Below are 27759 nucleotides of genomic sequence, written 5' to 3'. Positions count from 1 at the left end.
CTCTCTTCCTGTTCAACTTAAAAGTTTGCCATCCAAGGATACTGCCTTTGAGCCCGGGTGTTCCATTTATAGGAAGTAGAAGTAGGTTATGCTACATTAATGTTGTGTCTAGTTTCTTGAACTTTACCACTAAGTTTAAGATTTGAGAACTGGAAAAAGAAAGATCTTAAAATAATTTTTCCCATGCTTCTCATTGCTTTTCAATAGAAGTTTAGTATTTTATTTGTATCATTTTGGAGTTCATTCATTTTGTACTTTTTTCCCTTGCCCAGTTTATAGGCCCATTTTCCTTCAACTGACGGAATTCCTATTTATTGTTTGCTAGAATACCCTTAGTAGACTGTTTTTAGCAGATTCTCAAGAGTAACCACTTCATATGGAACTGGTTTAATTAAGCTCACTCTAGATAGAGATTTTTTGGAAGAAGACAGTTCCTTCTCTGTCATGTCAACTTTCAGTAAAACAAAATTTATAAAAATTCTTATGGAAAAGAAAAAATATTTCCTCCAGAGTACCAAATATAGAAATCCACAAGGTAATTGCACTCCATTCTTTTACAAAGAAAATAATTTTTGCTACCCAAGTAGATAATAAAGAAAAATCTTTTTTTCTTTTAAAAAGTTTGGCTATTCATAGTTCCTGCAATAATATCAGTAGCTGAATAGTTTCTTGAGACAAAAATGAAAAGTGTCAAAGGGAGAATTCCTGTCTTAAGACTTCAGACTATTTTTTTCCCTTTTCTCATGGTTGATCCAAGCTGTGTAAAATTCTCCAAGCCTTATTTCCTGTTCCCTACTTTTTTTAGTGGGAATAGTTCTGACTTCCTTAGAGACAGACTATTTAAATAAAAGTAAAAGAAGTAAAAACTCTGTATCACAAACAGAAGGCTTTTGTATTTGGTTAGCCTTGGTAATATCGATACCAGAAGTCAGACTTTTTTTTAAATTTACTATTTTTTTAATTTATTTTTTTTATTTGAGCATTTCCAAACATTATTCACTGGAGACAAAGATCATTTTCTTTTCCTCCCTCCCCTCCCACCCCCACTCTAATTTTTCTAAGAATCATTCACTACTTTTACCTCTTTCTTATTAAATTTGTGATTTGAATATGTGACCAGCACCATTTCTCCAAATATAATTTTTTTTGTAAATTTATGGTAATTTAATTAATATAGAGGGAAGGAATTTAAGGAGAAGAAGAGAGAAGGATATAGGATTTCTCCTGCCTGGCCTGTGCCAGGGGGAGTTTAGAATCCCCACCTCTAGGTCTATGACGATTAGAGGCTTCTAAGAGGATAAAGTTGGAAAAGTAAAGGAGGAAAACTCAGTCAGAAACTCACCACCAAACCAGACAATAGCTTGTAGCCACAATAAGATGCCAAAAGGACAATCAGGCTGCTATCAGCAAACTCTCTGCCTCAAAAGGAACCGGAGAGAGGTACTGAGCCAATATATAGACCTTTCACCCTTTTGTCCCCTCCTCTAAATGCCCATTCATTAGTTCTCATCTTCTTTGGTTAGATTATATCTTTTTATTTTTTTGCTATGATTATTATTTTTTTTGGCAGGTCCCATTTGTGTCTTTATTTTTTAAACATTATTTTTATTTGGTCATTTCCAAACATTATTCATTAGAAAGAAAGATCATTTCCTTTTCCTCCCCCCACCCCCTTCCCACCACCTCTCCCATAGCCAACACATGATTCCACTGGGTATCGCATGTGTTCTTGGTTAGAACCCATTTCTGTGTTGTTAGTATTTGCATTAGAGGGTTCATTTAGAGTCTCTCCTCAGTCATATCCCCTCCCCCCCTATAATCAAGCAGTTGCATTTCCTCAGTATTTTTACTCCCACAGTTTATCCTCTGCATGTGGATAGTTTTTTTTTTTTTTCTCGTAGATCACTGCAGGTTGTTCAGGGACATTGTAAAGCCATTACTGGAGAAGTCCATTACATTCAATTGTGCCACAGTGTATCAGTCTCTGTGTAAAATGTTTTCTTGGCTCTGCTCCTTTCACTCTGCATCACTTCTTGGAGGTTGTTCCACTCTCCATGGAATTCCTCTACTTTATTATTCCTTTTAGCACAATAGTATTCTATCACCAACATATACCACAATTTGTTCAGCCATTCCCCAATTGAAGGGCATCCCCTCATTTTCCAATTTTTGGCCACCACAAAGAGTACAGCTATGAATATTCTTGTACAAGTCTTTTAACTTATTGTCTCTTTGGGGTACAAACCCAGCAGTGCTATGGCTGGATCAAAGGGCAGACAGTATTTTATCACCCTTTGGGCATAGTTCCAAATTGCCCTCCAGAATGGTTGGATCAATTTTCACAACTCCACCAGCAATGAATTAATGTCCCAATTTTGCCACATCCCCTCTGGCATTCATTACTTTCCTTTGCTGTCATGTTAGCCAATCTGCTAGGTGTGAGGTGATACCTCAGGGTTGTTTTGATTTGCATCTCTGATTATAAGAGATTTAGAACACTTCTTCATGTGCTTATTAATAGTTTTGATTTCTTTAACTGAGAACTGCCTATTCATGTCCCTTGCCCATTTATCAATTGGAGAATGGCTTGATTTTTTGTACAATTGATTTAGCTCTTTGTAAATTTGAGTAATTAAACCTTTGTCAGAGGTTTTTATGAAGATTGCTTCCCAATTTGTTGCTTTCCTTCTGATTTTAGTTACACTGGTTTTGTTTGTAAAAAATACTTTTAATTTGATGTATTCCAAATTATTTATTTTGCATTTTGTTACTCTAAGTCTTGCTTGGTTTTAAAATCTTTCCCTTCCCAAAGGTCTGACATGTATGCTATTCTATATTCGCCTAATTTTCTTATAGTTTCCTTATGTTCAAGTCATTCACCCATTTTGAATTTATCTTGGTGTATGGTGAGAGGTATTGATCTAAACCTAATATTTCCCAAACTGTCCTACAATTTTCCCAGCAGTTTTTATGAAATAGTGTATTTTTGTCCCAAAATCTTGGTCCTCTGGGTTTGTTGTATACTGTCCTGCAGAGGTCACTTACCCTGAGTCTATTCCAGTGATCCTCCTTTCTGTCTCTTAGCCAGTACCAAATTGTTTTGATGACTGCTGCTTTGTAATATAGTTTCAGATCTGGGACTGCAAGGCCCCCTTCCTTTGTATTTTTTTTCATTATTTCCCTGGATATCCTTGATCCTTTGTTCTTCCAAATGAACTTTGTTATGGTTTTTTCTAAATCAGCACAGAAATTTTTTATGAAGTTCAATGGGTATGGTACTAAATAGATAAATGAGTTTGGGTAGGATGGTCATTTTTATTATATTGGCTCATCCTACCCATGAGCAGTTAATATTCTTCCAATTTTTCAAGTCCAGTTTTAGTTGTGTGGATAGTGTTTTGTAGTTGTGTTCATATAGTTCCTATGTTTGTTTCAGGAGATAGATTCCTAAGTATTTTATTTTGTCTAAGGTGATTTTGAATGGGATTTCACTTTCTAGTTCTTGCTGCTGAGCTGTGTTGGAATTATATAGAAATGCTGATGACTTCTGTGGGTTTATTTTGTATCCTGCAACTTTGCTAAAGTTGTTGATTATTTCGATTAGCTTTTTGGTTGAGTCTCTAGGATTCTTTAAGTAGACCATCATGTCATCTGCAAAGAGCGATAATTTGGTCTCCTCCTTGCCTATTTTGGTGCCTTCAATTTCTTTTTCTTCTGTAATTTCTACTGCTAGTGTTTCTACTACAATGTCAAATAGTAGATGTAGCAGTTCCGCCCATATGCATAATTAAGAGGCAAGGATTGTGTGTGGGCACATGGCCATTCTGCACATGGCAATGAACTCTATTCCCAGCATGGCTAACGTTAGGGCGCGAAATTTTACTTCCCTTTGTCTTACTCACCTGGGATAAAACCCCACCTTCACCTTGTCGTAATTTGCAATTATCCAATGGCAATACACTATGTAATTCATCAATATGTATTGGGTACATTTGCATGTCAAAGAGATTAGAAGGAGAGCTCACAGACATCTCCATCTCTTGGAGACCTCACAGGATTGCTTAACACTAACTCTTATTTTTTTCTCTTCTCTCTATCTCTCACCTGAACCCTGGCCTCTGGTCAGGCCTCTTTCTCTTCCATTGCTAATACCTAGTACTCTCTAATTCATCCTACTATACTCTGTTTATTCTCCCAGCTAAGCTATATCATCCTCTGATTGGTGAAGTGTTAAATTGGGATCATTGGACAGAATTAGCCTTTTGAGAAGTCCACTGGTCAGAGTATGGCTGCGGTTCCATTGTAATCAATACAGCCTGGTTTCTGACTCATTTCTGACATCTCAAACTTGGCTCCTTCACGCCCTTTGTGGAATCCTAAACTACTATCCTTTCTCTATCTTTCTTATCTTGTGGCTTCTCGCTGGTGAGTGGCTACAGTAGAGGTGATAATGGGCATCCTTGTTTCACTCCTGATCTTATTGGGAAGGCTTCTAGTTTATCCCCATTGCAGATGATATTAGTTGATAGTTTTAGATATATACTGTTTATTATTTTTAGGAACGACCCTTCTATTCCTATGCTTTCTATTGTTTTTAATAGAAATGGGTTTTGTATTTTATCAAAGGCTTTTTCTGCGTCTACTGAAATAATCATGTGATTTTTGTTGATTTGCCTGTTGATGTAGTCAATTATGTGGATGGTTATCCTAATATTGCACCAGCCCTGCATCCCTGGTATAAATCCTACTTGATAATGGTGAATGACTCTTCTGATCACTTGCTGGAGTCTTTTTGCTAGTATCCTATTTAAAATTTTTGCTTCTATATTCATTAGGGAGATTGGTCTATAGTTTTCTTTCACTGTTTTTGACTGGTTTTGGAATCAGTACCATGTTTGTGTCATAAAAGGAGTTTGCCAGAATTCCCTCTTTGCTTATTATGTCAAATAGTTTGTATAGTATTTGGGATTAACTGTTCTTTGAATGTTTGATAGAATTCACTGGTGAATCCATCAGGCCCTGGGGATTTTTTCTTAGGGAATTCTTTGATGGCCTGTTGGATTTCATTTTCTGATATGGGATTATTTAAGAATTCTATTTCCTCTTCTGTTAGTCTAGGCAGTTTGTATTTTTGTATATATTCATCCACATCCCCTAGATTGGTATATTTATTGCCATATAATTGGGCAAAGTAAATTTTAATGATTGCCTTAATTTCCTCATCATTGGAGGTGATGTCCCCCTTTTCATCTTTGATGCTGTTAATTTGCTTTTCTTCTTTCTTTTTTTAATTAGATTGACTAGTACTTTGTGTATTTTGTTCGTTTTTTCAAAGTACCAACTTCTGGTCTTATTTATTAAATCAATAGTTCTATCACTTTCAATTTTATTAATTTCTCCCTTAATTTTTAGGATCTCTAGTTTGGTTTGCTTCTGGGGGGTTTTAATTTGTTTGCTTTCAAGTTTTTTTTTTTAATTTGCATTTCTAATTCATTGATCTCTGCCCTCCCTAGTTTGTTTATATATGCACTCAGGGATATGAGTTTACCTGTGATTAATTCTTTCTCTGCATCCCAAAACGTTTGAAAGGATGTCTCACCATTGTCATTTTCCTAGATGAAATTATTATTTTTTCTGTGATTTCTTCTCTAACTAAATGATTTTGGAGTATCATATTGTTTAATTTCCAATTAATTTTTGATTTGGTTTTCCATGTACCCTTACTGATCATTATTTTTATTACCTTGTGATCTGAAAAGGCTGCATTCATTATTTCTGCTTCTCTGCATTTGTATGCTATGTTTCTTTGACCTAGTGTATGGTCAATCTTTGTGAATGTGCCATGTGGTGCTGAGAAGAAGGTGTATTCCTTTTTGTCCTTATTTATTTTTCTCTATATGTCTATTAACTAATTTTCCTAAGATTTCATACACTTCTTTTATCTCTTTCTTATTTATTTTTTGATTTGAATATGTGAAAAGCAACATTTCTCCAAATGTAAATTTAAATTACAGATAGGGTTAGGATAGGGATCTACATTCATGTATATGCATATACATATACATATATATGTCCAGGTAACATTAACTAGGTCTTTTTCCCTCCTCTTTGATCTATTTGGGAAACAGACCTGGTAGTAGCATTGGTAGATCAAAAGGAATGCAGTTTTATGGCCCTTTGGGCACGAGTCCAAATTGCTCTCCAGAATGGTTGTGTCAGTTTTGTAGCAGGACCAACAATGTATTTCTGTCCCAAATTTTCTGCCTCCCCTCCAACATTTACATTAATTTAACTCTTTACAGTATTAAGTTCCTTGAGCATAACTACTAGTAGGTATGATAGCTAGTATTTGACTATCTGCCACCTGGATAGGAGATTAATTTATTCTCCTGAAGCCTAGAAGACAGTGAGTAAAAATTACCAAAAAAGTGATATAAGTCAACTATATGGGGAAACATTTCTCCTTAGTAGAGTTGATGAAAAATTGAATGAGTTAATTTAAAAAATAGTAGTTTCTGCCTAATTGCTGCTAAGAACTATTTGAAATAGATGCCATAATTATCCCCATCTTTACAGTTGAAGAAACAGACAAACAGAGGTTAAGTGACATTTCCAGAGCCAGACAGCTAGTATGTGTTTTTGATCAAATTTGAACTCATATTTTCCAGAGATCAGTTACAAGGATCTATCCACTCTGGTACCTAGCTGCTCAGTAGAATGAGTCCTTTGAAGAGATGGATTAGGTTGTCTCTAAAATTACTATCAATGCTGAGATATGTTACTGTTATATTTATCTCTATATCTGCAGGACTTAAAATAGTCAGTTATAAAGAGTAGGCTCTTTAAATGTTTGCTGAATTCACTCAAATTGAATCATAGTCTAAAAAATAATAATCAATTCTTAGTGACTCACAGGTCTCATATTAACCAACACTTTCCACCATGTTCCTTGCTCATTCTTTAAATCAGGTTAGCCCAAGGAAAGAAAAATTAACATTTTATTTTTTTCTCTTTCCTGTGTCACACATTTGTCTAGTCACTGACAAAAAAGGAAACATGCATCCAAAGGGATGGCAGAAAGTATGTGATCCTTACTTTTGAGGGTGGCCTAGGTGGTAGGTTGCATCAATTCCAAAGTTTTTAAATGAAATAGGGCTAAAGATGGACAGGAAGGAAGGAAGGAAGGAAGGAAGGAAGGAAGGAAGGAAGAGAAGGAAGGAAGGAAGGAAGGAAGGAAGGAAGGAAGGAAGGAAGGAAGGAAGGAAGGAAGGAAGGAAGGAAGGAAGGGAGAGAGACAAAGAGAGAAAGAGAGAGAGAGAAAGAAAGAAAGAAAGAGAGAAAGAGAGAAAGAAAGAAAGAAAGAAAGAAAGAAAGAAAGAAAGAAAGAAAGAAAGAAAGAAAGAAAGAAAGAAAGAAAGAAAGAAAGAAAGAAAGAAAGAAAGAAAGAAAGAAAGAAAGAAAGAAAGGAAGGAAGGAAGGAAGGAAGGAAGGAAGGAAGGAAGGAAGGAAGGAAGGAAGGAAGGAAGAAAGGAAGGAAGGAAGGAAGGAAGGAAGAAAGGAAAAAAGAAAGGAAGAAAGAAAGGAAGGAAGGAAGGAAGGAAGGAAGGAAGGAAAGAAGGAAGGAAGGAAGGAAGGAAGGAAGGAAGGAAGGAAGGAAGGAAGGAAGGAAGGAAGGAAGGAAGGAAGGAAAGAAGGAAGGAAGGAAGACTGGAATGAAGGAAGACTGGAAGGAAGATAGGAAGGTGAGAATGAAGTAAGGTAGGATGAGAAAAAGAAGAAAAAGAGAAAAGGAAGGATGGAAGATGAAAGAACGAATGGAAGGAAGGAATTAAGGAAGGAAATAAAATACTGAAAGTAGGTAGCTTCATAGTAAATGAAGAGACGTTAATGCCCCATAATCAAACTCTACTTAAAAATAATATTTTAAATCTATCTAAAAGTCTTTCTAAAACATTATCTACCAAATCTTCCCTCCTTGCATATATTAGTTAAGATTCTGAAGAACATATTTTATCTTTTCCAGCTGCTGATCAAGACCAAAATTATCAATAATTCCTCTAGTTTCTATTTACCTCCCTCCAACTAGGCCTTTTCTCAGTTTTCTCTTTGCTTTCTCCTCTATTTTTAATGTCATCAGTTTCACAGCAAGTACTTATATAGCTACTAAGTTTGCTTTTAAAAATAGCCTTTTTAAAAATGACAACAATCCTACCCACAACTCATGAACGTGGATGCCTCTAATCCTAAATTTTAATTCCTGTGAGACTTTTGATTGCCATATTTATTGCAAATACAAAACGTGAATCTCTTTTAAAAAGTGGAGAAAAGTGGAAGAAAAAAGAAAAGATGAGGGTGGTTAATAGATGAAGTGCTCTTTTGCCTATTTTGAACTTTCTCATTATTGCTAAATTTGCACTGGAGCTATAACATGTGAACCACTGAATCAAAGGTTTGAGGAACATTAAAACTGAAAAGAGTCTAATATTTTCCTTGGAATAAAATTCAAATTGAAACTAACAAAAGAGGTATTTAGGTCATTTAAAAGAGACTTGTGAGCTGAAGTTTTGCATATGATATGACTTTACAAATTCAATTTACAATGTATCAGGCACTATTTATAGGCAAAAGAAAATGCTGTAAGCTTCTTGAACTAAAAATCTAGTTAGAGCTTGAATTAATTCAATTTGAAAATTCAGACTCTTCACTAAATAAGATACATGGAGTGGGGAGAGAAGGCTATGAAGATGATTTAATCATCAAGAAACATTGGGAGTTTGCCCCCTACACTTCCATTCTAAATGAGGGAAGGCAGTGACTTTTTTTGTTTGCAATATCAAATCTGAATTTGTCTATTCTCCAGAGTCCAGACTCCTTTGACACCCTTTGTTCTTTGGAGAACCTCCACAACTGCAGCACTGGTTTGGAAAGGAGCTTCCTCTGGGTTCTGCCTTCACAAATTTTCTGAACAGAAGTCCCTTTGGGCCGGAGATATTTAACTTAAGTCTCTTGACCCTCTGATGGATAGCAAACCCAATTCCATTCTCAAATTATCTTCAGAACTGCCATTTTGCTTTGGAAGTTTCTCTGCAACAGATGGATTGGCTCTTCTTTCTATTGCCTGCTTAACAGGCTATCCATTATATTCTTTCTGTTTCCCTGAAGTCCTACTAGGCAATCGGTGGTTGTAATGAATTGTGTTTATAAGATCTCCACCAAACTCTGAAGCTATTTCATGAGCAGATACATTGCTTAGTCTCTCAACTATTTGATTTAGAATAATTTCGCATTTTACATTCTTTTTGTGTTTCCTGAACATCAATATTTTAAAACCGAATTCTATTACTTTTCTGAAAATGGGGACCACTCATTGGTTACCAAGTCTTTAGTATGGTCTCCTGACTCAAAAGCTTAAAGCACCAGGTGGTAGTAATTAATCACCAGCAGCCAGGAAACACACATATGTCCCACTTGGGTCAGATTGTGATCCAGATAAATGACCATATAAATGTTAAATTTCTCAAATTCTCAAAGATTACAGCTATAAATCCTCTTCTGCTGAACCTCAGTACACCAGCACCTGAAGATTCAGAAAACTTCCCTCCAATCAAGCCCCATTGTGATGATGCCCCTGCAGTAAAGCTATGTTGTTTGCATTGCTTTGAGCTATCCTGTCTCTGTAATTAGTCTCAGGATCTGAGAAACCTATCTAGATTCATTGATGATCTTGGGAAAGAACCTGAACATCTTAATTAATATAACTAATAACAATAATTAAAATACGTCCCTTATTTCTATCAGTTTTTCTGAGCTATGGCTATAGCCAGATGATAGAACTCCTTCATCTCTCAGAGAAGAGAAATATTGGGAAGGAGTACATCATTATATCTTCTTTATCTTTGGAAACTCCAAAGCACAAGTCAGTAGACAAATGAGGCTCTCACAAAAACATCAGAGAGTATGAGATAAGCCTCTGAATTTATGCATTAGAAATGCTATATATTGACTGAAATTTCTTCAAAGATCTGAAAAAGTTAAGCTCTGGTTCTCTTTGAGTACACATATATATCACTAAGCTTACAGATTCTTGACAAAGCCAAAGCTCCCTTAAATAATTCATTGTTAGTCTCTTCCTTAGTTGGAGTGGACCCTGGAAATCATAGACTAAGAACTACTCCTGCATTTCTTTGTCATTTGTAGAAGCTTTCTGGTTCCTGATTGGGTGAACCTGTGCAGAAGAAAAATGATCAGTTATTACTTGCATTTTGTTTATGTCCTTACTATCAACTTTCAGAAACAAAAAGGTAGCATGCATAAGAACTACAGGTTTTCTATTCTTACACTTTAGTTGCATAGCACAATCTAGTAGCATTTTCTTCTGAACACATGAAGCATGTGTCAACCATATAGGAATCTGTTGCATCCTTGGACCAGTAAAATATATTTCTTTCTAATGTAAATGGCCTATCTTAACCTAAAATCATCATATAAAGCCTTCATGATCACAGTGTGAAATGCTATATACAATATCAATTACTTCCTGGTGTCATGTGTAGGATTTATAGAAGCACCTTCATGTTCATTTTTTTCTTGACCATAAGTTCCTATTCACAGAACAAACTTTGAGACTTCAAAGATAGCTCATTTACTTTTAGTCTTGAATCAGTTCTTGTATTCTTTCATTATAATCTACTTTTGTTGTCCATCATCCAAGAATAACTAAGAGAAAGAGCTCCCTGCCCTGTTATAATTTATATATTTATTTAAAATATTTTCCCATGGTTACATGATTCATGATTTTTCCTACCTCTCTTCCCTCCCACCTACCAGACCTAACAAGCAATCTACTGGGTTATATATGTATCATTGTTCAAAACTTATTTTCATATTATTCCTATTTACAACAGAGTGATCATTTAATGTCAAAACCCCAATCATATCCCCATTGAATCATGTGATCAACCATAATGTTTTTCTTCTGCATTTCTGCTCCCACAGTTCTTTCTCTGGATGTAGACAGCGTTCTTTCTCCTAAGTCCCTCAGGATTGTCCTGGGTCTTTGCATTGCTGCTAGTAGAGACGTCTATTACATTCGATTGTACCACAGTGTAGCCATCTCTGTGCACAATGTTCTCCTGGTTCTGCTCCTTTCATTCTGCATCAATTCGGGTCTTTCAAAAGGGCTTGGTTTTATACAACATGGACATACATTGTTGGAAAACTCTCTGATGGAAGTCCTAGTCCCTTGTCTGTATTTGATTCTCAGCTGGGTTGCAGAGATAGCCTTCACTCCTAAGAGCATCATTATAACTTACCAGTATCATGTGTCTATGGGAAGGTTATTTATCATATTGGTTTCTGGAGCCCATAATATATGCTGAACTCATAGCTTTTTTGTTATAGATCTCTAGAGGTCAACTTCCCTTGTTATCAGTAAAAATATAGTTCAGTGGACTATCATCTATATATGCTTGAAATTCAGCTCTATATTCATAGTTTTTTAATTTTTCAGTGTCAATACTTTTAAAATCAAGGACTCTGGTTCCTGCCTTAGAAATCGAGTCTCAGTATTCATGTTAAGTCATCTAATGGTTAATTCAACAGTTTCTGATAACCAACACTCCTTAGGTATATGTGAAAGTTAGCCAGACCTTTTAAAACTGGTTCATATTTCTCATTCAAACAATCTTCAAATGCCTTCAGAAGATTTAGATTAGTAAGAACTTTTTTGTTTTTCTTTTTAGCTTCTTGGCCATTCTATAACTTCTGGAGCTTTTCAATAGCACCCCATTATTTTCTACAGTAGGGTGCTTTACACTTTTAATTTTCTTAATACCTCTACAAGGTCCTAGGCATCAAATTAGAGCAAGGTCATATAGAGCTGCTGTATAAGGCAGGCTTAATATTTTCAGCATTGGATGTAACTTCTATATCTTGTTCCCTCTTATTTCTTTGGGCCCCTTCTGTAAGAATTTCCTTTTCACTCTGGAAGTTCACTCTGCTATTATGGCCTCTTTCTTTCATTAGTTTCCTGCTTACACAACCTCCATCTTAAGGAAGTTGCCTAGACTAGCTAAATTTCCTTCTTTATCCCTTTCTATTCTGTTTTTCTTCTTTGGAATTCTTTCAGGTACCTCCTGCTTCAATTTCCTTTCATTTAATGTCCTCACCCTTTAGAATTTAAGTTCCTTCAGGGTGAGGACTAATTGTATGCTCCTATTTGCATCCCCAGTGCTTAACACAACATGTTAATTAGAGAGGCTAATAAATGATTGTTGACTTGACAAAGTCCCATATGGAGTGCCCTGGCATGTTTGACTATCTAGACCATATTTATAGCTGTCCATTTTAAACCCTCCATGTTCTCTGCTCTCTAATTGCATACATTAGACCTCTGGTCATTTCCTATCTGTGGCTTCTCCATAGGTGATGCCCTGTTGTTCCACTTCTTTTCAGATTTTCTGTAAGATCTTGCCTAGAATTCCAAATGATCATGGATGGTCTTATGCCTTGCTGCAATGAAATATATCAGAAGATCTCTTGGACCTGATTGAAGTTGAATTTCACCAAATTAGAAAATCTGCAGCTCTGGAATTATGTTTTAACTTTTTGTAGCAACTTATCATAATCTGTCTATTTCTGCTCAAACTTCAAGCCAATCAGAGGGTACCACAGTGACCTCATCCACTTTCTCAGATTTTAATGTTTTCTCTCTAAATTTGGCTCTTTTCATGCACTGCAGTAAGAAAATGTCCCCTTTTCACCAAATGATAGATGCGATGAATTAAACATGTGCTTCTTATGGCATACTACCATCACCAAATTGCCCATTTAGTCTTTTAGAGCATTCTTTACCAAAAGATTCAACTTTTACATTTTTAGATTCAGGGAGCTTGCTCCATTTTTTTTTCTCTTTTATGCCAATGCTATTTTGATTCAAATGAATAACCTATCAAAGCTTCCTATGGATCTTCCCCAGGGTCATAGGAATCCTTTCCTGAAAAGATTCTTAACTTAAATCTGAGGTTCTCCTATAGGACAGGAGTGCTAGGATGATACATTGAAAAGTGTATTATCATTTTTAGCTGCTTTCAGCTTTAAACAAGAACTTTTTCCTTAGGGTTAGACCTGGTAATCTTTAGCTGATAGAATTTTGGATCTCAAGCCAGAAAGTCCTGAGTTCAAATCTGACCTCAGACTCTAATTGCATGCCTTTGGGCAAGTCACTAAATCTCTGTTTACTTCACTTTCCTCTGCTGTAAAATGGGGGACAATAATAGCACTTACCTTGCCATGTCTTAAGTGTTTAGTACAGTGCCTGGCACATAGTAGGTGATATATAAATTCTTATTGTCTCACTTTCTTCCACTTTCCCTTTTTTTTTGGTTCCCATGTCTTTAATAGAGTTTTCTATAATGGTTTATCCTGAATGAGGGGTCTAGTGATCAGTCTTCAAGTACTCTCCAAAATTTTTCCTCTCATCAAGAATTTCAGAATAATCAGTTGGTTCAAGCAATTTACAGAAAACAGAACATTTTGTCAGTTTTTCTCTTTTCATTTAGCAAGTACTTGTTGTCTCTCTAAAATATCTGTAGCTCCTCTCATACTTCTCTGAGTAGCCTTTTTGCTGGATCCCTGAGGTGCTCCTTTAATTATTGTTCCCCCATCTGCCTCTTGAGATGTTGAAAAACAGTGTTCTAAGGGCACAACACTTGTACTTGCTCTCGTCAGCTTCCATACTTACAGTGAATAGTTATGCAGCAGATATAAATACTTGTACGTACAACCATGCAAGCTTGAACTAATGGGTTTGAGTTGCAAAAGAAACATATCAGAAAAAAACAATTGGGGATGTGGACTCTGGGTGAACACCCTAATGCAAACATCAACAACGTGGAAATAGGTTCTGATCAAGGACACATGTAATACCCAGCAGAATTGTGCCTAGGCTATGGAAAAGGCAGGGGAGGGGAGGGAGGGAAATAATGTGATTCTTGTAACCAAGAAATGTTCTAAATTGACTAAATAAAAAAAATGAGGAGAAATTTTTTTTAATGAATGAAATATTTTCTGATTAGAAAAATAAAAAAAATATTTTGTGAAAAAAGAAAAAAAACAGATATGTAGTCATAAAAGAAAATTTAAAAAATTCTCCAATGTATTTGTAGAATACTAGAGCATCTAAAATGGTGATTTCAGACAAGAACCTATAGGGTAATACTAGGAGTTCCACTAGAAGTCACAGTCTCCTCACCACTGAGAAACCTACCCCAGGTTCAAAGTACTCCGTATATATAAGAAGAGCCCAAAAAATGAAATTACTTTATTGATTTAACTGTTTATTCACCTATTTATTTATTTTGGTTTGTGTCAAGGGCTGATTTTTGGTAGATCCCAGAGAAAGAGCTACTCTGCTACACACAAAACCATGACCTAGAAGCAAGTATATCTGTTTATGAATGAATTAGCACCAGGCACTCCAAGAATCCAGCTGAGAGGCACTTCTCCTTCTTTACCACTCTCTCCTGCCCCCTCAGAAGGAGATCACAGTTAAACTAAAGCAAAGTCATTTAATGGAATAGTAAAGTAATAAAATTGGCAATGGATCTTCTCCCCCACAAACTTAGGATATATTCTCTCATGAACACCCCCCATCAAAAGTGTGAAGAGTGGATGGACACTCATAAAGAACAACCACACAAAGTAAGGACACTCACATGGAGGAGCCCATTCAGTGGATGTGAATGAACATGGTAAACATGTGGGAAGACCCACAGGTAGGAAACATATGTGGAAAAGCCTGGCACACAAATGGAGTGGCTGCTTCACAGGTCTGAGTGCCTTTGAACGATGCCACCATGCTGTTTCTATTGGTCCGGCTCCCTGGTAGTTGTCACTTAATAATGCCAAGGGAATGAAGGCTGGGAGGCAGAGATGAGCAAAAGACTGTCAGCACCATGACCCAAAATCTCACCATGGAAAGAAAAACAAAGGCACTTCCAGATAAGGAGTTGATACCCTCATTCAAGTAGATTGTTTCTTCCTGGTAAGTTGGATTTGGCATTTAGAGTCATTATTGTCAGTATTCTAGCTTTTGCAAACATTTTCTATGTTTCTTCATTTTAATATATTAATCTTTAGATGATGCTGACCTCATTCAATGACCATGAAAGAGTTCTGAAGTTCATGAACCTCTATTTTTTCTTTTAAAAATATTCAAATCCCTTTTATTCTTCTAGATGAATGGGTAGAAGAAAAGGATTAGAACATTGCTAGGACTGGGGAATAAGACTTTTGGCTCTCAAAATAGTTGGTCTAATCCTACTAAAACTCTCATCATTTGAGAATTTGGTTATCTTACTAACTTACTAATGCACCCTATTCCCCTCTTTTCTTACTCAGGAAACAGTAATTAGATCAATACTACTATTACTATAATCAGTATATTAGCCAATCGCACTATAACACTATCCATTATTCCCATGATTTAGAACAAAATGATTCTTACTGAACACCATTCCTTATATATGTAATATTCACATATTAAATTAATTTCCTTCATGGCAAGGCCTAATTTATTTTTTTGCATTTATATCCCTAGATCTTAGCATGTTTCTTGGCTCAGATTAATAATGAATAAATTTTAATCATTTATAGTAAATTACTGATAAGTATTGGTTATTAATAAATTAATAAAAATCCTTTTTTAATATTCATTCACCCATCTTCATAAATACATTCCTTGATCTTTGAAGGTAGAAATGATCAGCACAACCTGATAAAGCTTGAAATTCCACCAAACAAACCCAACTGACAATATATACCTTATATTTCTCCAGTCTACCTTCTATGAAGTGATTCAAAGTATATTTTCTCTTTGATCTTCTGCTGTCAATATTGGTCATTACACTGGTCAGTATTCTAATGTCTTTTAATGTTGTTTTCCTAAGGGTTGTGCTAATTTAAGTTCTTATAAGATAACGTCTCTTCTGACTTCAAGGAACTCAATGGATCAAACTTTTAATGAGATAATTATAATAACATAACTCAGAGAGGAAGACATCAGACTCAGCAAAAGCATGTGAGCTGACAGGATGAAAGAAGATGTTGAGTCAAAAATAGATCTAAATATTGAGTGCCAGCAAATGATGAAAGAAGTAAAGCTGAAGTATATGAGATAGACTGTTTTCCTGATGTCAAGGTCATTATTTCCAATAGTGAAGCTTCTGTAGGTCCGAAGATCCAGTGCCCATTTGGCATCTAAGATTCCTTCTTTGACAAAGGCTTTGCTGGCTCATCACTTGTCTTTGTGCTTTAAGGCTTGGGACAGTAGAAGCCCAGTGGAGGGGTGGCAAGAAACAACTTCCTGAAACTTGAAGTTTATCTAGAGAGGGGAAAGGAAGAGGCAGAAGGGCCAGGGAATCACAATTGTTAGAATTAGAAAAAATATTGAAGATCATGTAGCCTGTCTAGCTCATTTTTATACATGAGAAAATTATGGCACCAAGATGTGAGTACAGTTACTAGATAAACTAAGACCAAGATCTGAGTCTGCTGACTCCAAACCTATTCCATAGGCAATTATAAATTGAAGATGAAGAGCTTTAGGGGAAGGAAGAGCTCTTCAGTACCATCAAGTCATAGTGTGACTATTATTGACTGGGTTTTTGCTTACATTCCAATATATTTTAACCCAGCATCAAACCATATTATCTATTCCATCTTCACTCCAATGGAGTCTTTCTAAGGTCACCAGATTCTCCTTTCTTATTATAATTTGTCTTGTGATCATGACCAGTCTTACTCCTGAGTCAAAAGAACAAGATTCAAATCCTATTTCTTATATTTAATACCCTGTGATATGAGACACATCATTTAACTTCCTTGAAGCTCAGGTTCCTCATCTGTCAAATGAAAATGTGCTAAATGACTCTTGAGTCACCTGGCATCTCTTGGTCCTTGGAACGATGGTGATAAATGGTCATTCTTGGTTGTGTTGGTTTTTTTAGTGAATAAAATGTTGGACTTGGAGTCAAGATAGATGTGTTTGTGTCCTAACACTGATACTTGAGAGCTCACTTAATCTCTCTGACCCTTAATTTTTTCATCTGTCAAGCAAAGAATCTTAATATCTACCTTATGGATTAAAAAAAATGACCAATAAGATCATGTGAGTAGAGTGCTTTGTGAAGTTCAAAGTGCATAATAAATGTCAGCTATTATTTTGATCATTGCTGTTATGCTTTTTGTTCCTGCTCAGTCTGGAGACCCTGACCCCCAGGATATTATCTTCAGACAGTGGTGTTTGCAGATAAATCAGACTTTTTCTGCTTCAGGCCACCTGCTTATGAATTCTGAAAGCAAGTTTTTGAATGAGGTTGCAAGCTTCTTGGAAAGCTAATCTCCTTTAGCCAAAAGGACATTATTTTTGTTTTCTCATCTATAAAAAATGATAACCACAATACCCTCTTTACCTATCTTATGTGGTTATTACGGAAGTCAAGCAGAAGAATATGTGGGAAAGCATCTTGATAAGAGATAAAACACTGCACCAATTCAAACTTATTAGTGTATTTTAATAATATGGAGTCTCCTATTACATGGCACGTATTACTATTCAGAGTAAGAACTTGATACATGTTGTGAGGCATGCCTAGATATGGCTGTATATTGGCTATGTCCTATCCTAATCAGCATTTTAATGTCCATAGAATGTTTGTGGAAATAAATTCTCTTCCATAAACAAGATAAATGATACATCATAGAATTTTTACAATGATTACCAAATAGTTAAATACAAATTCCTTGCATTATTTTTCAAAAATAAAGGGGCTCCCTGAGTCTATAGTAAGATATATTTTTGGATAGCTGTCATGAACATAGATCATACAAGCATAGATTTAGAACTGGAAGGAATCTTTAAGGTCATTGAATCAACCCCCTCCCTATATGAATGAAGAAAATGAGGAAAGAGTGGTAAATAACTTACCCAGGGTCCCATAAGTAGCAAGTATCTGTGATGGAATTTTTACCAAGGTCTTCTTGTCACCAAATAGAGTGCTTTATCTTCTATGCCATACTAGTGAGTTTTGAACTATTATCCTCTGCTTTGGCCAGGTAGTGAGAGAAAGAGGTCCCTTTAAAATTGGTTCAAAACAGAAAATCCTAAAAAGTTGTATTCAATAAACCATTATCTTTTCTTTTAATCACCAAGGCAGGGCAATGAAACCTCCCCAGAGCCCTTCTACATGTCTTCCTAAGTCAACATGTTTTTGTTGTGTTTCACCTCCAAGGATGGTCTTGATAGAGCTCTACAGACAATGCTGGAAGTGGAAGGAGATAGACATTGAAATGTTGTATATTTTTTTCAAGCCTCCTTGGATATGATCTAGATCTGTCAATCAGCATAGTGGATAAAAGAACTTTTCTAAGCTGCATATTATACTTCATAGTATGGAGGTTTTCATAAAAAACAGGGAACTTTCAATCAAGCATATATATTTTTAAAGCAAATACTTGAAATATATTTTTGAACATTTCCTCCAAGGGCATCCATCTGTTCTCAATACAAATTCACCCATAATCTATTTACTTTCTCTTTCTCTCTCCCTTGTGAAAGATGAGGAAAAATGAGAACAAAGATTCAATCACAGTAAGAGAGTGAGTACGACATTTATTCTCCTCAAAAATATTAAAACTACTACAAGTTTTTCAAACCACATTGTAAGTTTTCTCCTGTGAATAACAAGGCTGAGACGAAGATTATTGCATTCATCTTCCTTGGACTGTTGGAGCAAAATAGATGGCAAATCATTGAATCATGTAGATTAGAGATGAAAGAGATCAGGCCTCTTATGTTATCTGTCCCATTCCCTTGCCAGCACAAGATTATTTTCAACAATGTAATTTCTTGTGTTTTGTTCAGTCTGATTTATTCAACTGTTTAATCTATTCAGATTGTGTATAAACTGTCATAGCCTCTGCTCTCCCACGAAGCTGTCCCTACTTTTCAAAAAGCTGGCAGGAGGGAAAATCATAACACTAAGCTGTCATCACTATGATGTTGAAGTCAATTCATAAGCATCATTTTCTATTCCATTTGCTCCCTGGGACTTTTACCTTGACACCAGTGTCTCTCTTTAGAAAAAAAAAATAGGTTTAGAAATGAGATATTTTCTTTGATATATTCTTAAGTGGAAAAAAACCACATATGGAGGTTCTCGACAGAATGGACTCATCAATTAAAAGGAAATGGAAAACAGAAGAGACTGGGCAGGTCATTCATGTTGTGAGCCCCACTAGAATCTACCACAGGAGTCCATTCAGACTTTGCTTAAAGAGCTCCAATGACATGGCATTTGTTATTTCATGTTTCAATTCTTTCCTAAGACCCTTTTTTTAAGATTTTCCTTCCTGATATCTGCTTCCCTTTGGCTTCTACTTATTGATCCTTGTTCTTTCATGGGAACCACTCAAAACATGCCTGTTCTCCTCCTCCTTAATGGAGTCCTCTAATTATCTGAAGGCACCATTGTATCATCCTTCCTTTCTATCCCGAGTTTTGTCCTCTTCAGGCTAAACATTCTCACACTTTCCAAATAATCTTCATTTGATATGATTTAAGACCCGTCACCATCACATCTTGTCTGGGAACAATGTTCCTCCTATGAATGGATTGATGTATTGAAATAAACTCTGAACAGCAGAATGAAAACGAGGACCAGCTAGAAGACCTTGGATGGAAACCAAGTAGGGTTTGGAAGAGATTCCATTGAAGGCTCAACAATCATTTTGTTTCAGAATCCCAAGTAAATGAACATTGAACTTCAGGGTAAAAGCCCACAGAATAGATGATCAGAAAATAGAATAGAAACCAGCAGTTTATAGGACTGACCTCTTATCTCAGAGTGGTGGAGGAAAAGGGAAGAACACTCTGGCCAAGATTCTTTGGACATTCTGTTCATTGATTTCTGTGCATCTAAATTGTTGTTGGTTTTTATAATTGTATGTAGTGGGGTGTGTATGTGTGTGTTTGTGGGTGCATAATTTTAAAAATCCTATTTAATAAATAAAGCTCAAGGGGATTTTTCCTTGAAATCGGCTTAGTGGCTAACCATGCATTCTGAAAATCTGCAATAGTGTGGGTTCATTGAACAAAGACCCACAGATCATATTAGCATATTTAGTGAATTTAAAAAGTGTGGTCTGCAATTTAAGTTATATGCAAGAGGAATTTAAAGAAATCTGTTCCAACTTCCTGGGCTTAACGATTAGTTCTTAGTAGAATTGGATATATGTGTGTGTTCATGTGTGTGATTTGATTATTAATGCTCTTGGGTTTAGTTTATTACATTGAAATCTGGAATATTATAGCCATAATATGCATCATAGTGAATTTATATTTTATCAGACTGAAATTGTTTAAATGACTCAGTGATATCACAGGATTTTATATATATTTTTCCTTGAAGTCAAGGACCGCAGAGTAGCTATTTCTGACATTATGTATTTTGTATGATGTATTATTTCAACAGAGAATTAATAATTGGCAAGCTAATTCAACTTTATTGGTATGCTTTAAAATATCAGTCCTGACATGATCAAAACTGGAAACAGAATGAAATAGATGTTAGTCATGTTTGTCTGTTGGAAGGGATCATGAGACCATTACTTTATTTAATTGGCCATATATTAATATATTTGAACTTGGAAGGAATCTTAGCAGGCATTGAGTCTAACCCCCTCATTTTATAGTTGAGGAAACCAAGGCCTAGATAATTTAAATAACTTGTCCTTGTTACAAAATTATTAAGTCCCTAAGGTATGATAGGAACTTACGTCTTTCTTGGTTTAAGTCAGAGGGCCACATACTTATGGAAATGTTTTGAGGCCCTTTATATGGTAAATTACATTGGGTCTTGGAGTTGCCAAATAGTCAATAATCTTTTTTCTCTTCTTTTTCTGTAATAAACTCTGACCTCTTCACCTCTTTTTAACTGATTTCTTGGTTATACAATAAAAAAAAAAAGCTCTAAACAAAGTGAGGCAAAAAATAGTTTAAATCATTGTTTGGATCAATGGACTTCAAGTTTAATGTTCTGATTCTCTCTCTTGTTTCTTTTCCTTCTTTCCTCTAAACCCCAGGATTTAGACTCTATGACAATGTCAGACTAAGGAGGCAGGAAATCACTCTAAAGAGAACCTGAATCATTCTTAGTTCAATTAACTAGCAAATGTGTGAAGTAAATAGGGAAACAATGACCAGGAAGCCTGGTGTGTAAACAGAGAGTAGTTCAGTTCTCAACATCAAATACATTGATTTTCAAAAATATTTTAAATCATTTCTCCTCAAAATGTCTACTTCCTGAAGCAATTTACAAGACTCAAAAATGTTTCCAATGGTCCTAAAAGTTGAAGATCTTTGTAGATCGCAGCCTTGGTAATTTCTGTGACCATGCTCTGCTACCACTTTTTTATTTGTCACCCTCATTATACTCCATGTCTTTTAACCAGCTTCATCATGGCCAGTCATTAACTTTTTTTTGAACTTATTCAGAAAAGAGACAAAACCACAATTAGAATTTTATGCATTCCAATCAATGATCTCCCCAGAATAAAAAAATAAGTCATATATGTATATAATTGTAATTTCCAACAGAGGGGTATGATTAAAAGGAGCACTTTTAAATATTTATAGGTATTTTAGTGATGGAAATTGGTTAGCCATTGACAACATAAGTGAACAGAATAAGACAACTTCTAAATCCAAAGAATGTATTTGTGCCTGAGTAGAAATGCATAGATATTAAAAACTAGACATTTACACCTGTTGAGAAATTATTCAGAACTCAAAGGAAAGGAGAAGAATTATATGGTGACTAAGAAACCAGACTTAGAGACAGAATCCCATTAAACCAAACAGCAAGCCATTTTTAAATGCAGGCTGTGTTTCAGACATTGTGCTAGGCCCTGGGGATACAAATACAATAAATGATCTTCTCTTCAAAGGCAGTATCTTGTGACCTCCAGAATAGGTATATTTTTTTAGATTAGGTATTTTTAATATTGGTATGCATCTTGAAAAATGGGGCCCCCAGAAATATCCCAAAGTGATGGGATATGGACAGAAATATGCAGTTTGCTGATTCAATCAATTAGCTGATAATTCTCTATTAAGCACTTATTAAATGCTACATTTAGGCATAGCATTGGGAATATAAAGAAAGACAAATTCAAAGTCATTCTTCTTTAAGAGCTCCCATTGTACTGTGGGAGATAACATATGCAGCACTATGTAACTATGATATATACAGAGTAAATGAGAGTTAATTCTTGAGGGAAGAGGAGTTGGGACTTGGAAAGGCCTCTTGCAGAAGTTATGATTTGAGCTGCCTCTGGAATGAAGGCAGAAGGGCAAGATGAGAATGAATGGTATTCCACACAAGGGAGCAAGTCAGTGAAAATGTAGGCAGGAGATTGTGTTTTCTGTAAGGATTGGGGAGGAGACCAGTGATGATTAGAGGAGAGAAAAGTCTAAGAACACCGAAAAGGTAGAAAGGACCGTGATTGGGAAGAGTTTTGAAAACCTAATATAATATTTTAAATTTAATTCTGGAGGTAATTATGGTGCCATTGGAATTTACTGGATAAAAATGATGAATAGTCAGATCTACATTGTAGGACAATCACTTTGGCAGCTGAATGGCAGCTAGACCAGAGAGAGAGATAAGTCAGGAAGATAAAAACAGAAAGCTATTATGATAAGCATGAAGTTATGAGATCAGCATCTGAGTAGTGAATGTGTTAGTGGGAAGAAGTATATACATGCATATGCATGCACACAATATGTGCACATATACACATTATATGTACACATAAAAATACACACACACACACAACTTCCAGATAAGCATGGTGGCAGTGTAGATGAAGGACTCTTCCTTGCCTCAGCAACTACTGATATAGCTAACTCAAAAGACCAAAAAAAAAAATTCATATGAACAAAGGGACTCTACAGTAGGGTGCAGCATTGCAGGTACCTGGGATTTGGGTATTTCCACGCTAAAAGGGGGTGAAAAAGCTCCCAACAAAATGTGAACTGATTTATCCTCCCCCACCCCAGCTACAGAGCCAGAGTCAGAATCAGCACTCACTAGAATCAATGAGTGAGAGAGGGTCAACCCTAGGTCCTTGGCAGCTAAATAAGACTACAAAAAAACTACCCCTGAGAGCAGCTAGTCATGAAAACCCAGCAGGCTAAAGAGGGCAGACTGTGGATGGTTGTGGGGAGAAAGCACAAAGAAGGGCCGAAGCTACAGAGACTCCAGAGCTGGCCTCAGGCAAAATCCTTGCTCCTTAGCTCCATAAAAAGAGAGTCAGCCCATCTTATTCAGATTTCTGACTGGAAAGGGAAGGAAAATCCACCACAGTGATGGCAAACAGTGCCCAGGAACAACAACTTCCTAACACCAAGAAAAACAAGAAGAAGGAGTTGACCTTGGATAATTTTTATGAAGTAAAAACCCAGGCTACAGAGGAAATAGAAGAGGAACTAGAAATACATGCACCAAAACCTTCCAAAAAATGGAATTTGTCTAAAAGCTCTCAAAGAATTTAGGTTGGAGCTTATCAAAAAGATGGAAGCCTTCTGGCAAGAAAAGCGGGAAATAGTTCAAAAGGAAAATAACAGTTTAAAGGACAAGAACTTCCAATTTTAGAAACAGCTGGAAGCCAGGAAAAGCAGGAAAGACCAAACCAATAAGGAAAAAAAAATTATAGAGGAAAACCAGTTCTTAAAGACCAGAATAAGGCAATTGGAAGCCAATGTTCTTGTAAAACAGCAAGAATTAATAAAGCAAAGTCAAAAGACTGACAAAATAGAAGAAAACATAAAATATCTTACTGACAAGATGACGGATCAGGAAAATAGATCACAAAGAAACAATTTGAGAATTATTGGTATACCTGAAAATCTAGAATAAACAGAAATACTGACATCATACCACAATAAATTATCCAAGAAAACTACCCTGATGTTCTTGAACAAGGGGGCAAAATAGACATTGAAAGAGTTCATAGAAAACCCTCTATACTAAATCCTCAAAAGAAAACCCCCAGGAATGTAATTGCCAAATTCAAAAGCTTCCAAACTAAGTAGAAAATTTTATGTGAAGCCAAAAAGAGACAATTCAGATATCAAGGAGCACCAATCAGGATTACACAAGATCTGGCAGCTTCCACACTAAAGTACCACAAAGCAAGAGAACTGGGTCTTCAACCAAGGATCACCTACCCATCAAAAATGACTAAATACTTACAAGGTAAAGTACTGGCATTCAAATAGATTTCCAAGTATTTGTAAAGAATAGAGCAGAACTAAGTGGAAATTTTGATTTCCAAACACAAAGATCAAGAGAAACGTGAAAAATGTAAATAAGAAAGGGGGTAGAGGGCAAGGGAATACAAAATGGGAAGGAAAGAAAGGGGGGAGGGAACTTAACAGACACTAAAATAATAAAAAGGGAATAAAAAGGGAGGGAGCTGAAAGGGAAGTATACTAAGGGTGGGGATTAGGGGGACTGATTAAGAGCAAAGCACTAGTTTAAAAGGATATAGCAAAAGAAGAAAGAACGGACTTAGGAGAGGATATCAAATGCTGGGGAATATACAAATGGCAATAATAACTTTGAACTTGAATGGGATGAACTCACCCATTAAATGAAAACAAATAGGAGAGTGGATTAGAAACCAAAATCGTACCATATGTTGTCAACGAGAAAAAAATTTGAGGCAGGTAGGCACTCACAAAGTTACAATTAAAGATTCGAGCAAAACCTTTTGGGCCTCAACTGATAGAAAAAAGGCAGGAGTTGCAATCATGATATCTGACAAAGTCAAAGTAAAAATAGATCTGATTAAACAGGATATGGAAGGAAACTACATCCTGATAAAAGGCAGTATAGACAATGAGGAAATATCAGTACTCAACATGTATACACCAAATGGTATAGCATCCAAATTTATAAAGGAGGAACTAATGGAGTTGAAGTAGGAAATAGATAGTAAAACTATATTAGTGGGAGACCTGACCTCACCACTATCAAATTTAGCTAAATCAAATAAATAAATAAATAAATAAATAAATAAATAAGAAAGTGGTAAGAGATGTGAATTAAATCTTAGAAAAAATAGTTTTAATAGATATATGGAGAAAAAGTATTAGGGATAAAAAGGAATACACCTTCTCTTTAGCAGTACATGTAATATTCACAAAGATTGACCATGTATCAGGGCATAAAAACATTGCAAACAAATGCAGAAAAGCATAAATGATAAATGCAAACTTTTCAGGTCATAATGCAATAAAAATAAAAATCAGTAAGGGTATGTGGAGAGGCAAATAAAAAAATAATTGGAAATAAAATAATATGATTCTCCAAAATCAGTTAGAGAACAAATCATAGAAAATTAATAATTTCATTGAAAAAAATGACAATGATGCGGCATCCTTTCAAAATCTATGGGATGCAGTCAAAGCAGTACTCAGAGAAAAATTTATATCCTTGAGTTCATACATTAACAAATTAGGAAGACAGAAGTCAATGAATTGGACATGCAAATCAAAAAACTTGAAATCGAACAAATTAAAAATCCCCAGATGAAAAATAAATTAGAGATCCTAAAAATTAAGGAAGAAATTAATAAAATCAAAAGGGAAAGAACTATTGAACTAAAAAATGAGACTAGAAGCTGTTATCTTGAAAAACTACCAAAATAGGCAAAGTACTGGTAAATCTAATTAAAAAAAGGAAAGAAGAAAACCAAATTAACAGTATCATAGATGAAAAGAGAGACCTCACTTCCAATGATGAGGAAATTAAGGCAATCATTAAAAATCATTTTTTTCCAATTATATGGCAATAAATATGGCAATCTAGGTGATATGGCTGAATATTTACAAAAAATATAAATTGCCTAAATTAACAGAAAAAGAAATTGAATTCTTAAACAATCCCATATCAGAAAAAGAAATTGAAAAAGCCATAAAAGAACTACCAAAAATAAAAATACCCAGGGTCAGATAGATTCGCAAATGAATTCTATCAAACATTCAAAGAACAGCTAATCTCAATACTTTACAAAATATTTGACAGAATAAGCAAAGAAGGAATTCTACTAAATTCCTTTTATTATACAAATATGGTACTATTTCCAAAGACAGGCAAGTCAAAAACAGAGAAATAAAATTACAGACCAATCTCCTTAATGAACATTGATGCAAAAATATTAAATAGAATACTATCAAAAAGACTCCAGCAAGTGATCACAAGGGTTACTCATAATAGATAGGTGGGATTTGTAAACCTTAAAATTTCTCAGACTTATGAATGTTAGGGGTTTCCTCCATTGGGGAATCTTCTACTTAAAAAAAAAATTCCCTAGCAGATGGTGAGAACTCTACTTGAATGTGGGGGCTCTTTGCCTTGGGAATATCCCTACTCCACCCTACTTAGGACTGCTTTAGGACAGAGAGCTCCTTGAGAACAATGAAAAATACTTTGATCCATGCTTATGGAAGGGACAGAAAGTTCTTTGAGTCATGACTGTTTTAGAATTGATACAATGCGATACTAAGTACCTATAAAGGTGGGCAACTTGTAAACTACTTAGACCTAAAAGGTGACAACTTACTCAGAGGTTTTCTCTTATTGAAATTAGTCAACACAGCAGCATTTTTTCTGTCTTACTAAAGAGATTAATCTACTCAGTTGTGAATTCAAAATGGGCTGTCTTTTGGAAAACATCTACAGTGATTGGTAGATGTAGGGACTTAGGGGAGGTGACATGAGAGAAAAACCCCTATATAAGAAAAAGCAGAATCTCTTGAGAGGATATAGCCTTTTGGAGAAAGCCTTTTGGAGAATCTCTGATGAGGACCGCTTGGGAAGAATCTCTTGAGAGAGGCCTTTTGAAACAATCTCTGGCTGGAAGACTCTTTGAGGAAGGATGCTGGCCTGGTGTCCTTAGAATTCCTTACTTAGACAGATCTTATGGTGAGTTATAAAAACAGACTGATTTCTCTCTTAAGGCTCAGGTCTAGGCCATACTGGCTTGAGGCCCTTCATACTTATTCCTTTCTTACTCTCTCTCTCTTTCTTTGATTACTCATTGTATTGTTAATTAAAATCTCTATAAAACCCAATTGACTTGGGTATTTGAATAATTGGGAATATTTCCCTGGCGACCACCTTATATTTGATTTTAAAACCCAAGACACTGTAGTGAAACATATTTCTGCGGTCAAATTTACTCACCCTCTCTTATATCTATAACAATTTATATCTTCCACTATTTTAATCACTACAGTTTAAGACCTCAACCATTTTAAATCTCACAGATTTATACCAGGAATGCACGGATGGTTCAATATTACGAAAACCATCCAAATAATTGACCATAACAAAAGCAAACCAACAAAAATCATGATTATCTCAATAGGCACAGAAAAAAGCATTTGACATAATACAACACTCATTCCTACTGAAAACACTAGAAAGTATAGGAATGGAAGGTGTTTTCCTAAAAATAGTAAACATTATTTATCTAAAACCATCAGTAATCATCAGCAATGGGGATAAACTAGAAGCCTTCCCGATAAGATCAGGAGTGAAACAAGGATGCCCATTATCATCTCTATTATTTAACGTTGTATTAGAATCACTAGCTGTAGCAGAGAAGAAAAAGAAATTGAAAGTATTAAAA

Source organism: Monodelphis domestica, chromosome 7, assembly GCF_027887165.1.
Source record: "Monodelphis domestica isolate mMonDom1 chromosome 7, mMonDom1.pri, whole genome shotgun sequence".
In the NCBI taxonomy this organism is placed as follows: Eukaryota; Metazoa; Chordata; class Mammalia; order Didelphimorphia; family Didelphidae; genus Monodelphis; species Monodelphis domestica.
The sequence above is the reverse complement of the archived record's forward strand: the minus strand, read 5'-3'. Positions refer to the sequence as shown.